Source organism: Haliaeetus albicilla, chromosome 16 (assembly GCF_947461875.1).
Source record: "Haliaeetus albicilla chromosome 16, bHalAlb1.1, whole genome shotgun sequence".
NCBI lineage: Eukaryota > Metazoa > Chordata > Aves > Accipitriformes > Accipitridae > Haliaeetus > Haliaeetus albicilla.
In genome coordinates, this window is record NC_091498.1 from 32,361,162 (window position 1) to 32,373,605 (window position 12,444).

At 43.6% G+C, this 12,444-nt stretch overlaps 1 protein-coding gene across 2 annotated transcripts in view; it reads left to right on the forward strand.

The window, feature by feature from the left end:
• Positions 1-12,444, forward strand: part of PAK6 (p21 (RAC1) activated kinase 6) — a 40,638-nt gene that overhangs the window by 4,393 nt on the left and 23,801 nt on the right. The window contains exons 1-4 of one of the 2 annotated variants that reach the window (XM_069804359.1): positions 7,510-7,702; positions 7,854-8,182; positions 8,497-8,695; positions 9,341-9,405. The gene's annotated coding sequence lies outside the window, so the exon portion shown is untranslated. Of the gene's footprint in view, positions 1-7,509; positions 7,703-7,853; positions 8,183-8,496; positions 8,696-9,340; positions 9,406-12,444 lie in introns of those variants that run through there. The other variant, XM_069804357.1, reaches the window with a different exon arrangement.

Consider the following 12,444-nt stretch of genomic DNA (forward strand, 5'->3'; position numbering starts at 1 on the left):
AGGCCACTGTCCTCCCTGCTGTGTTCTAGGTACATTTTTTTCTCACCTGTGTCAACCTTTGATGTTTCTTTCAAAGCTGTGACTTTTCAAGGCATAGCAGGAGCTGAGGGCCTTTTATAGCGGACCTGAAGAGCTGTGTTTAGATGGGGAGAACGTGTATGAAAGTCTTTCCTTGATGTGGACCAGGAACAGAGGGGTTAATATGTATAGTGGCCAGAAGGCACTACACAGAGCTTAAAATAACCAAGATCAGGATAATTTGGCTTTAAAAACCATCTGGGTCTTGATTCAGTGCTCGTTAAAATTCATAGTAGCGTTATGATTGGCTTCTGGAAGAATTAAGCAGGTTGTTACACTTCATAATGAGTACTTTGGGCCTTGTCCAAGAAAGTACATAAATATATACAATAATGTTAGAAATTAACTTCTTTCCTGTAACATACAGCTTAGAATAAGAATCTTTCTAGCACTTGTGGAAGTCAGTGAAAAAACTTTGGTTTCAAGGGACTTTGGATTGGATCTGAAGAACAGATGTTACAGCTGACTCTGGAAAGAAGTCTCTCTGGGCAAGCCATCTTTGAGCTGTTCATGCTACAGCAAGCTGTCCAGTTTGGGTACACACATAATTAATTTTCAGAAATCAGAGCTCCTGAGTGTGTAGTGAAAGGTGTGGAAAATCAGATTGCAAACCTAGATGCTGTTATGGAATATTTGGGCCATAAAATGAAAAATGCATGCTGTGTTTATTTCATTAGGAACCGAAATGTATAAAGTAATGTCACAAGTAGTTTAGATCTTGTACCACCTCATCAACCATAGATGATGTTAGTAGACAAGATGCTCCTGTTTGTGACTACTGCTGAGGAAATGTCCTGATTTCTGACACTTTATTATAAAATACACAGTTTGGTGTTAACAGAGAAGAAAATACTAATTCTGCTGGTTGCTCCCAGTCAGGAATTTGCAAAGCTCTTTGGGCTTTTGTTTTCTCTTCTAAGTTCGAAATATGTTCTCCCTAAGTTTCTGCAAAATAGCAGCCTGAGTGACATAAAGCTGAGCGAATAACTTATTTAAAGAACATTGCCATTTATTTCTGTGTCATTTAAAGGCACGTTTTTAAAACAGTCTCTTAGAACTCAGGGTTACCTAAATTATCTGGCGCTACTTCTAATCTGTGGTTTGTGATCACCTTCATAACAGGTTGTGGCTGTTCTTGGACTGAGATGGCTATTTGTTGAAAGAAGGAATGGAAGAATTTTCCAGATAACTACCCAAGTATTTCTGTAGGGAATCTTTGCTTAAGCACTTGGGCACAATTGTTAGCTAGGCTTTTGGTTTTCATCAAATTTCTGAAGAACAAAACAAGAAAATGCTCGTTTTAAGTCTGAACAAGGATTTGTTTTTAAAGGTCATGTGGAAATGAACTAAGTTGATACTTTTTTCATTTGAACACATTTCTCTGAATTCATTTCTTTATAGAATTTATTTGGTACTCCAGAGAGCACATGAACAAGAAATGCGTTTTTGAATTGGTAGCTGGATGAATGATGATTAAGTAGAAGGTTAACAGAATTTTTTTCACTTATTTTTACGATGCCATCTTCAGAATCTCTAGATCTGCAGACTAGGAGACATACCATATTTAGATCGATAGATAGACAGACAGACAGATATCAGTGGATTAGTTTCTGCTGTTATCTTGAAGAGGATTCTGGTTCAGTTGTTCCACTATGGTTTCACTCCTTACAGCAGCCAGCAGGACCTAGATGTGTTCCAAAGCAAGGACTTTTGTTATGATTGCAGCCAAATGCCAGCAGGTCCACGTGGTCAGGTAGATTGTATGAGCGTGTTCAATTTGGACTGCATTAATCATGTGGTAGGGTTTTGGTATAAAAATGCTCTTACAATACCAGAAACAGCCAGCATGTTTCAATCTTTTACAACATTCGTTGCCCGACTGTGTGCACATTTTAGTTTCTTATTGTGGAATCTGACAGTATTAATAGTTGCACAAATGTTTTGGGTAGTTTTGAATTTTTTTTAATGGAGAAAATGGTGGTTGGAAGCCTTATCATGTGCCCACCAGTCTGTGTTCTACTGAAACAGTGTGCTCCAGAGCAACCAGCATCTTATTCTGTCTTATGCTAGTATTCAGGCTTTTATAAATTGCAGCCTGAATGAAGACTGGAGAAGAGAGCTGAGGATAAAGAAAGTAAAAGGCTTCTCTAACTACTAGGAGTAAAGACCAAAAATCGCTCTTAGAGGAGGTAGCAATTAAACAACTTTTTCTCTTTCCTCTGCTCTAGCAGTTAGTACACAAGACAAGGATGTCATAGCTAACATATTTTTCTACACTATATAAATAAATATCTAAGTGGTGATTATAACCATTTAATCCTTTGCAACCCATGCTGTGGACTCCAGTGCATTCACAGCTCATGGAGATAAGGGAAACTGAGGGTACAGTATTATGACATGATTGTTTTGAGGGTACAGTATTATAACATGATTGTTTTAGTGGCAAAACAAGAAAGCCCAGTTCCTGCATTGCAGGTCACTGGCTTCTGAGTTGTGGTGGCATGACTGTTTGTATGGCTGAACTGTATGCCAGGCTGCTGAAACAATCTGAGTTTAAAAATAAATGAAATATTAATAACAACAATAATAAACCCCGCCAAACTGGTTTAACTCTTCACCTACCTCCTATTTCCAGTAAAACTAAAAGCTTTTTGATACAAATAGTTGTATTGATTATCTGCATGGTAAGGTCCGCGGGCAGCTGTACAGTTGTACCAGCACAACTAGGGGAAATGAGCTGCAGTATAAAAGTTTGAATGCGTGGCATGCAGCAGTGCTAAACAGTGAGAGGAAAGCAAATGCTCAGTCCAGCCTCAGCAACTGGAGGGGGTTGAGATAAATTTTGGAGTTGAGATAAATTTTGGATACTCATCCCCATTGCAATGGTCAACCATTCCCCTCTTCTTTTCCTCAGATTCCATTCAAACAGCTGCTCTCTGCCTCTACCAGCCTTCCCCCAACCCATACACCACCTTCATACAAAGCACCCTCCTGCACTTGCTGTAGGGTGGCTGCTGCTGGGAGGGCGACAGTGACACCCATTCCCTTGCACAGGATTAACGGTGCAGCTCTCTGAGATGGGCTGCGTGCGTTCAGCTGCTTAAGGCTGTGTTGTCTGTGAGGGCAGTTGTTCCCTGCCTCCACAAGGCAGCAAGTGGGATGGGAGCCTCCTGTGCTGCACAGAGCCACATGGCTGGATTTTGACACGCATAAGCTCCAGCCCTCAAATTATTTTGGGCTCTTGAGAGTTGGGTTTGAACGTACCCAGAGGTAGAGAGTGACTAATAACAGCAAATGGTGTTAGACTTTTGCTACCGTTATTTTAGCCACTAGGAATTCTCTGAATTCTGGTTAATACTTTTGCAATAGCTGACTGACCTAGTTATTCTGAACAGAAGCTGTAGTCTGTATTCCTCTTGTGTCAGCCAGGGATTTCAATCTGCATTTCTATAGCATCTTTAAGGATCGCAGCATGCTTGAAAAAACAACAGATTAAGCCGCCTCTGTTCTGTGGGAGTTAAGCATTGTCACAGTCATTGTACCAGTGCACAAAATGACTTTCCCAAGGTGACCTGGCAAATCTGTGGAAAAGGTAGGCTACACTGACTTTCTGCTGCGGTGCTGCCATTGCAGGACTGATTGTCCTGACTTTTGTGGGAAGCAGCACATGCACCTTTTGTAGAGGGTGGCACAGACTTGTCTGGTGGAGCATGACGTTACTTCTATTATAACCTAATATGTCTGTAAATTTTTGCAAGTAAAAAATCTGGAAGAAGTGTGAGATGGCTGTGATCCAAGCTGTATTGATAGTATCTGCAGGGAATGTCTACCAAGCCACAGGAATTTAACCAGTAGCAAAAGAGCGTGTGCTGTGTTCAGGTGATCCTCTTGAGCTTTAGTTTCAACTCCTCATCAGAGTGGGGGTTAAAATTTTTAAAGAGAGTCTGCTGTTTTCTTACTCTCTTTAAGCTTAATCTGCTTTGTTGCCTATGTTCTCAGCTCTCGCTGCTCCAGCCTATTGTTCTCAGTCTGGCAGAATTTGTAGGTCCTCATGCTACTTTCCTTGCTGGCTATGCTTTGCTCCACCAGTGGAGTTGCCTGGCCCAGGAGAGCCTGGCTGTGATCCTGCCCTAGTGCTGATGAGACCCTGAAGCTGCACAAATTTTCTTCTTTCGTGTGACCCAGTGTGCATTGTATTTGGTGGTGTGCATATAGTGAAGGGGGACTCCAAGCACCGCACTGCCCTGCCAGATTTGAGCATGGGAATATGTCCTGATCTGTAACAGCGTGCAGTGCTCTAGCAGAGGTGATGAACTTGCTAACCCAACTTCCAGTCTTCAACTCTGGTGCATTAGTTTTTTGTTTTGAATGGGGCCAAAAAAATGGAAAATTGATTAGATTGTAAACCTCTGAGATGCTTACAAGCACACTGAATGAGCTTATGCAGTGGGAGTGCAGATGAGGCTTTGTACTGCTGGGATCTCCAGGACACTACCTTTATAATGTCAGCATTGCATAGCAAGCAGGAGGACAACCCTAACATTAGAGCTAGCAATCCAAATAGCGCTCTCTTGAAATTTTCTGCCCACCTCTGAATGCAATAGCCTTGGGGAAAGTTAGCTAAACTGTAAGCACTTATTTAAAGTGAAACTGCCTCTGGATTGCTCCCTCCTTATCTCCAGTCCTGGCTAATGTCATGTGTTGATTATGAGACTTGCAGACTTGATTCCTATCTTGTGCTTCCTCCCACCAGTTGATGCTGATGCTTTGTGAATTTGCAACACACCCTTTCTCCTAGTGACCCCTTTGTCCCAACTGTTGGTGTATTTTTTCACTTCCCTGGCCAGCTTACTCTGGATTTCAATGGCCATGAAAGAGAAGAGGGTCCACACTTCTTTGATGGAAGTGCATTTGTGCCTCCTAGCAAATCCCAGAGCTCAGAGGAGCCCTGCTAGAAGGTCTAGCTCTGAACCACAGCCTAGCTCCATGGGTGGAATTGCCTTAGCTCCTACTGAGATTTCCTGAATGCATCAGATTTACTGTGCCTTGGCACAGTAGACTTGCCAGTAGGCTTCTCCTGGAAGCTTTGTTGAAGCAGGATAAATTTTTCTTAACAGCTTGCCCACTTCCCACAAGCTCCAAACAAGTGGCCAAGTATGTTTCTCCTGGCTGAGGTAGAAGAAAGGCATCATATATAGTAGAGTTGCCCTTGGTGTCTCTAACATTTTGTTTTGAAGGTTTTAAGTGCCCGGTCTTGCCTGTTGGCATAATAAAACGTTGAAAAGGTTTGGGTTTTTTTTTTCCTCTCATAAACTTCTGCTCCAGTAGAGATGAAATGGGCTTAAACGGAATCTGTTGCAGCAACAGTGCAGGACATGAGGTACTGGTGCTTTCCTGATGCAGTGACATGGATGGGCAAGGTGAGAAAAGAGGCGAGATCAGCAGTTTTGATCTGAAATTTGCTACGCTTTGTGTCTGGGGAGGGGACATGGAGTATGGAATGGCCATTACTGTGTAGATAAATCAGGCATTCTGCGATGCAAGCATTTAGTCAATGTAACCTGCAGCTATTCTTGCTTGCCAGTTATGGCTGCCATAGCTAAGACAGACAGGACCTGAATGAGCAACATAAAGTATAGCAACTGTGGGAGGAGTGGGGTGTGTATGCATGTGTTTATATAAATGTGTGAGTATAATTATTTATATTATCTTGTGCAATTCTCTAGGTAAGAAGGGAGCAGTGGGCAGGGAAGGAGCAATGAAATATTTAATAAAGGGACAATTGCTAAAGGGGAAAATTAGAGATGCATCACTTTTACTGGGAAATTTTTCTTCAAAGTGTGTAGGACTGCTGGGACCAAACTTGTGAATAGAAAGACTGGAAAGTGTCCTAATTTTTCATTAAGATTGTAGGCAGGAAAGGTTCACACCATCTCAAAGCTGCCTTGGTTTCATCTAAGCTTGTGTCTTGACAAGTAAAATCAGGTTCTTCCATTTATAAAGAACTTGCGTCTTATTCTAGATGACTGTGTTAGCATGTAAGCCCAGGAAACATAATACGTATGCAAATCTGAAGCCAGTTCCAAGCCTGGGTGACTCCTTGTAGAATATAAATGACGTTTCTTTGTGACGCTCCCAAAGCTATCGTTGCGTAGACAACCCCTCACTGATTGGCACATCAGCAAAGCACATATGCCACAAATGACAATGATGGTTTGCACACACTTGCATTTCCTCCGCACTTATTCCAGAGCAGGATTATGCTCTGTTTCCTCACTTCTGATCCTCCACTGCACTGCTTCTGCCTTGCGAGTTCCAGTCTTTTGGAGAAAGAATGTTGTCCCCCTCTCTTGATTGTAGTTTGTTATTTACTACTATTAACATGAACTTTTCCTTTTTTGATTACATCTGTGTATGGGGCCTGTCCCATAGGAGGAGACAAGCTAATCCCCAGACAGAAAGGAACCTGGCTAACTTTATTTCCTATACCCTAGGGACGCTGCTGTGAGGTAGCAGGCAGGAAACCTCAGTCTCTTTGGCAGGCTCTGGCAGGCAAGGACCTGCAGTGTAATGCAGAAGAGGTGACTGCACTTTGAGGAAGCAACCTTCCATAACATCGCTAGCAGGTCTGGAAATGTGGATTATGAACCTCAGACCATCAGCTACAATGACGGGGTTTCCTTTATGTTCTCTATATGAACACCAGTTCTGTTCCTTCTCCATAATATTACTGTAGATCTTGTGCTGCATTCCAACTACATCTGTGACTCTTTTTGTTGTACAAAGATACTGCAGCCTAGTTAGGTGGGACAATTAGGTAGGAAAGAAAATGGGAATGGGGGAACATGGCTAAAAGGTCACTGGGCTGCCCCACCTCTGCTGGACAAGCCACTCCTGGCAGAAATGATGACAGCCTAATGATTATTTGTAGCATGTCATTCATTTATTTATTTTAAGAGTGGTTCAACAAAAACAACATTAAAAAAAAAATCATGGGGGTGTATTTTTAAGGCTTTTATCTTTGCTCTTTGGACCTAAAAATATCTTAGGGTTAAGCCAGCATTGTTAGTGGTCTAGAGAGACAAAGAATCCTCTTTATTTGCAGTGCAGAAAGAGCAGTTGATGGGTTTGCTGACATGAACTCTGACCTCTCCCGGGCTGTAATCCCTAAAGTGTCCTCTAATGATGCCCCCTTTCACCTATGCCCATCCACCACTGCTAGTGGTGGAGCTGGTGTCCTATGCAAGAACGCAAGTCGCTTGTGGAAATGTCTATTTCCAGGAGTCGGTAAACCCTGAGGCATGGCACAGGCAGCGCAACAGGATTATAGGGTGATACTAGACTTCAGACCTTGCAGCACTGACTCATGCTGAAGCGACAGGGGAAAAGTAAAAGCGCCAGGTCATGTGCTGCTCATTTGCAATGCAAATAAATTGGTGAATTCTTCTATAGCCAGCCATATAGCAAGCAATCAAACCTTTCCTGCCAGGAATGACAAGGAATTGGTGGCAGGTCCTGAAATCTGCAGCCAGGCGACACAGGCAGAGATGTCGGGATTCGTTAGAAATTGCAGCAGTTCTAGGCCCTGAGGCTGTGGAGCCGAGAGAGAAGAGCTAACGAGCAAGTCAGAGCTTTAATAAGTCAGCAGTGAATTGGGGGGGTAAAAAAGGGTGGAGGGGAATGGGAGATGATCTCCCCAAGGTTCTTGCCTGAGACCCAGCAAACCTCAGTGCCCAGGTGTGACTCTGAGATCTTTCTCTCTCTCATCCCCCTAGGGACCAAAAAAGGAGAAGACGGTGAAGAGAAGGCAAGATGGTCCCAAGAGGCTCTGCTGTTGGCATCTGTCATTTTCCTTGGAACAGGAGTCTGAGGCTTCTCAGCGCTGAGTGCTTCTGTGTCCCATCTACTACCACACCCTGAAATCAAACTCGGCAGCTTAGGTGAACGAGGCACTGTACAAACATGTCAGACTTGCCTCCACCCCTTTTTCTTCTCCCACTTTCTCCTGCCGTCTTTCTCTCTCAAGTTTATCGGCGAGTCAGCGGATTCCGGTGGCAGAGCATTCCCACCTTACCTCTGGTTACGGAGCCATGAGGAGTCAGGGGTAAGCTCCCTCCCGCAGATTTGGGGATCAACATTGACTTGCTTGCTTGCTTTAAAGCAGTAACAACACCATCCTAATGGCCGCTGTTTCGTGCGATTTGTTTCCTCTGTTTACAGAGGACTAGGTTTGTCAGTTTGAACTAACATCTTCACTCCCCAGTGGCTGTGCTGCTACGGCTTAACCCCTTCCCTTCAGAGCTAAGTCTTGCCACTGCCAAGAATTAGCGTAATGATCACAGTGTGTTGGCAGTGCCAGCCTAGGGCAAAGTAAGAGAGGAATGGTTCGAGGGGTCATACAATTTTTTTTCTCTCGAGGGACGGTTCTGGAAGAGAAGAAAACCCGGGAGCTGGATTCCTTTGGGAAGGAGTTTACTTCATCTTTACTCCTATAGCCCAGCAACACCGTCCTCCAATCGGCTTTGCTGCATGACAGTGGGAGAGTTTCCCTCCAGACCCTTCTTTCTCCTCTCACTTGGAATTGTCCTCTACCAGCACTGTTGGAGCAGGACTGCCAGTAAGATCTTGCATTTTTTGCTTTCCAGTGTCTTTTAGGTGGGCTGGTTTATGGGTCTGTGGTGCCTGGGATCTAGCAATTTAGCTTATTGACACTCGAGATGATGGGGAATGGGGAATGGGGAGAGGAAAATGCATTGTTGAATCTTGCAGGGTGATGCTCTTAAAACATTGGGGTGAAAAAGGGGTTAAAATTACTCTGGATGATGCTTGAGAAAGCAGACAGCATGTCAGGAACATGCATGCTCATTGCCTTTATGTAAGACATAGCAATATCTCCTCTTAAGTCTCTTGAATCTGCAAGGACCCTCACCATATCTTATGAAGAGGTCTAATTGACTCACCAGTTAAAACCCCTCGTGTCCGTATTCCTGACCTTCTGGCTGCTGTGCTAGCCAAGATCCTTTCAGCACACCTACTGAAACTACATTGTAGTACTCATGTGTGTATGGGTGTGTGAGTGTATTTTGGCTCTCTGAAAGCTGGCTGATCTCCTCCTATTTAAGTTACAATCTACAATTCTATTGGGCATTTGTACTTAATTATTTTTGTCAGGTGGTAACTAACATAAACAGCCAGGTATTTACAGCTACAGAAAACAGTCCTGTCCATTTTTTGCTGATGCGTTTGCTCTCTTCTTTGCCAGGACGTTAATGCTTTAATGTATTTGGGGACAGAGTACTGAAAAAACAGAAGAGAAGTTTGTGGCTGGTGAGTGTGAGTTCTTGGGTGAGGCTGGGGGAAGGACGTAGAGTAAGAGATACTTGCTGAGTCTTACTCTGCTTTTCTGAGTTTTGTGCTTGGGTAAAACCTGAGTCAGCTCCTACGTTGCTGCTGGGGAAAGGAATGTGTTGCTGCATGGCTGTCTCTCAAGCCCTGTCCCACTGAAAAGTCTCATTCTTGATGGTGTGATGAAGCTGTGTATTGATTTTAATATTGTACACTGCCTTGGTATGTACATCCTGTGTGCTAAGTGTGAGCAATGGTTTATGTATCTAGTAGCAAACCTGATCAAACAGTGGAAAGAGCTATCAGCAAACAGTTTGCTGGATTAGCAACTGTGCTTCCAGATGGAAAGTCTGTTCCCTGTACAGGGGTTGTTTCTGTCTAGATGGGTGTGAATATGTATGTACCTGGAAAGAATATCCTGGGTCCTGCTGACAAGGCTTGCAAAAGTGAGAAACATAACTCTTGCTTGGTCACAAAATGGTTTTCATTCACAAGGAGAAGCACTATAAAAGTTTGGTTGTCCTGCCTCCAGTCAGAAAAAAAGAGCACTTTTTAACCTACTTCTCTAATGTGCTTAGGGAAATTCATAAGCAGAGAAAAGAGCTAAATACTTTGTGCAAATTGCTTAAAACAGTTTTGACTAGCCTACACCAACTGCAAGTAAAAACTCAGCCAGGTTCTGAGTTCCGCTTTGCACATCATGTTTTCTTGAGGGTACCAATAGAGGTACCTTGCTGAAGTTTCGTCACATTCAGAGCTGCACAGCAGTTCTGTACATGTACAGGACATCAGCTCTGAAGTTGGCAAGAGCAGCTGAAGGCTAACCAGTATGTTGTGCTGCACAGCACTGATAGCTGGAGAGAGTACAGCAAGCTTTCATATCTTGCCAAGGGAGGTTCTGGACTAGGGGAGCAGTTTTCTTGTGTGTTATACTAACCTTGCTCTTGCACCAGCCTCATTGGTTTCTAAGTTATAACCCTATAAACTCAGTGCAACGGAGTACAGAATCAGGACTTGGCTGATGCAGGTCTAGTTTTAAGGAATTTCTCAGTATAGTTTCTAAGGTTGCAGGAGGATTACCTGGCTTGAGGACTAATGGACTGAGATTTGGTCATCGGTGATGATATTGTTTTGAGACTGATCTTCCATTTGTCTGGCGTAAGAGAGCAATGAGAATGTAGGGTGATGATAGACTAAAAGTTCAAATCTATTTCCCTCAAAAAAATCTCAGGAAATTACATTTACCCTAGGGCTGAGCCATTTTAACTTGTACTGTTAGTAATTAGATTATTTTGTAATTAATTGATGAACAGAGTGTAGCTGTAGACAATAACTGTTATTTATCTCTACTTGAGTTACAAGTGCATCTCAGGTTTTAATGTATGGAGGGCTATGGGAACATTCATACTCGTGGCATGTGTTTTTCCTTTCCAAACAGAGCAGAATAACTGATACTCCCTAGGACAAGACTTGTCTGTTATGATTTAAATTTCCGTATCAGTGTTGGCAGTAGTGAGCAGGAAGGCACTGAGAGTCAGCCAGGTTGTGGGGTTTAAGCTAGTCTGTCTATGTTTTGGGGCACACTGCCTGGGCTGCAGTTTTCCCATCAGTTATCCTGTGGGAATAACACAAGTAAACTGCCTTGCACAGCAATTAAATATGTATGTATCTCACTTTAGGAGAACATGATGATCATAAATAGGGACTAAGATTGTTTAGTGTTGTTTGGAAGGAAGTTTAACTCTTGCATCTCTATACTTGGGTGGTCTGGGGAATCACAGTGGTGTCTCTGCCAGCCCTTTGCCATGCTGCTGGAGTGAGGACTGTAATCTAGTACATGCGTGATCGCCAGTGCCTCTGCTGGGACAGGTCTGCTTGCAAGCAATGGGCCACGCTCACTGAGTGTGCGACTCTTGCTTGGCTCCTGCCTGGTGCTTCCCTAAAGTACAGTCTGTACCGTGCACATTTGCAGCGCAGAGCTACAGCTTGCCTCTTGTAACCCGATGTGCCAGAGGCAGCTGGGTCTGCGATCCATGACGTGGCACGGAGGAGCACAGTGAGGTTACAGTGCTCAGATAGAGCCGCAGGACGTGGGACCCAGTGTTTCGAAGTGCTTTGTTTTGAAGTAGAGTGTTCCCCAGATGCAACCTAGTGCCTTGGCTCCTTTGTGTGTCATGTGACCCAGCATGCCAGATGTGGCCCCTTGTGCTTGTCCCAACATAACCTCCTATGTGATATGTAAGATGTTGCGATTCATGTGAATTTTTGGAGACAGAACCTTAAATGTTCTTATTCTAATCTCAGTAGTATTATTATGCTCATTTTGAGTGGATCTGTCACACAAGACGGTGGAGAGTGAAGCTCCATATCCTACCCTGTCTTGAAGCTCTTTGCTATTCTGGATCAATAGCGAAATACAGCCACTTGTTTTTAACCCTGATGGATCCTTCATGGCAAAATAATGCAGTAAACCCATTTGAAATAATGCAGTTGCTCTTTGGACATGGAACAGTGACATGTGCATGTGTAAGGCAGGTGTCAAAGAGATGCAGTGCTCTATGGTTTTCTATACCCAGAACAGGATACAGCCATGTCAGGTGTTTAAAAGGTGGGGAAAAAGGGTCATAGTTGTTACAGTGGCTTATGTCTCGGCCTTATGACCTGCAGCATACATCTGGCTGGCTTTGGGTGAAGAAGATGCAATGAGTCGCAGCCTTCTCTTGGCATTGCAGTGGTATTTGCTAGCTGCAACCCTCTCACAAACCAAATATAGATGGGAAAAGGCTAATCTTATAATGAAGGCATTGGATTCCAGCTGAGGTTTGGGTGTGAATTCTGTCTGTGCAGTTGGTTTCTGTCATGGTGTCTAGACCTACGTGCTGGTGTCAAGATCAAACATGTGGTCAGAGCATGTCTTGGCTCCCACTGGTGCTGTGCACCCATGTTTTCTCTTCATGGAAGCCAGGGTGTGTTGGGTCTGGATCTGGCCTTGATATGAAGTTAAAAAGCAGCCAGGAGACA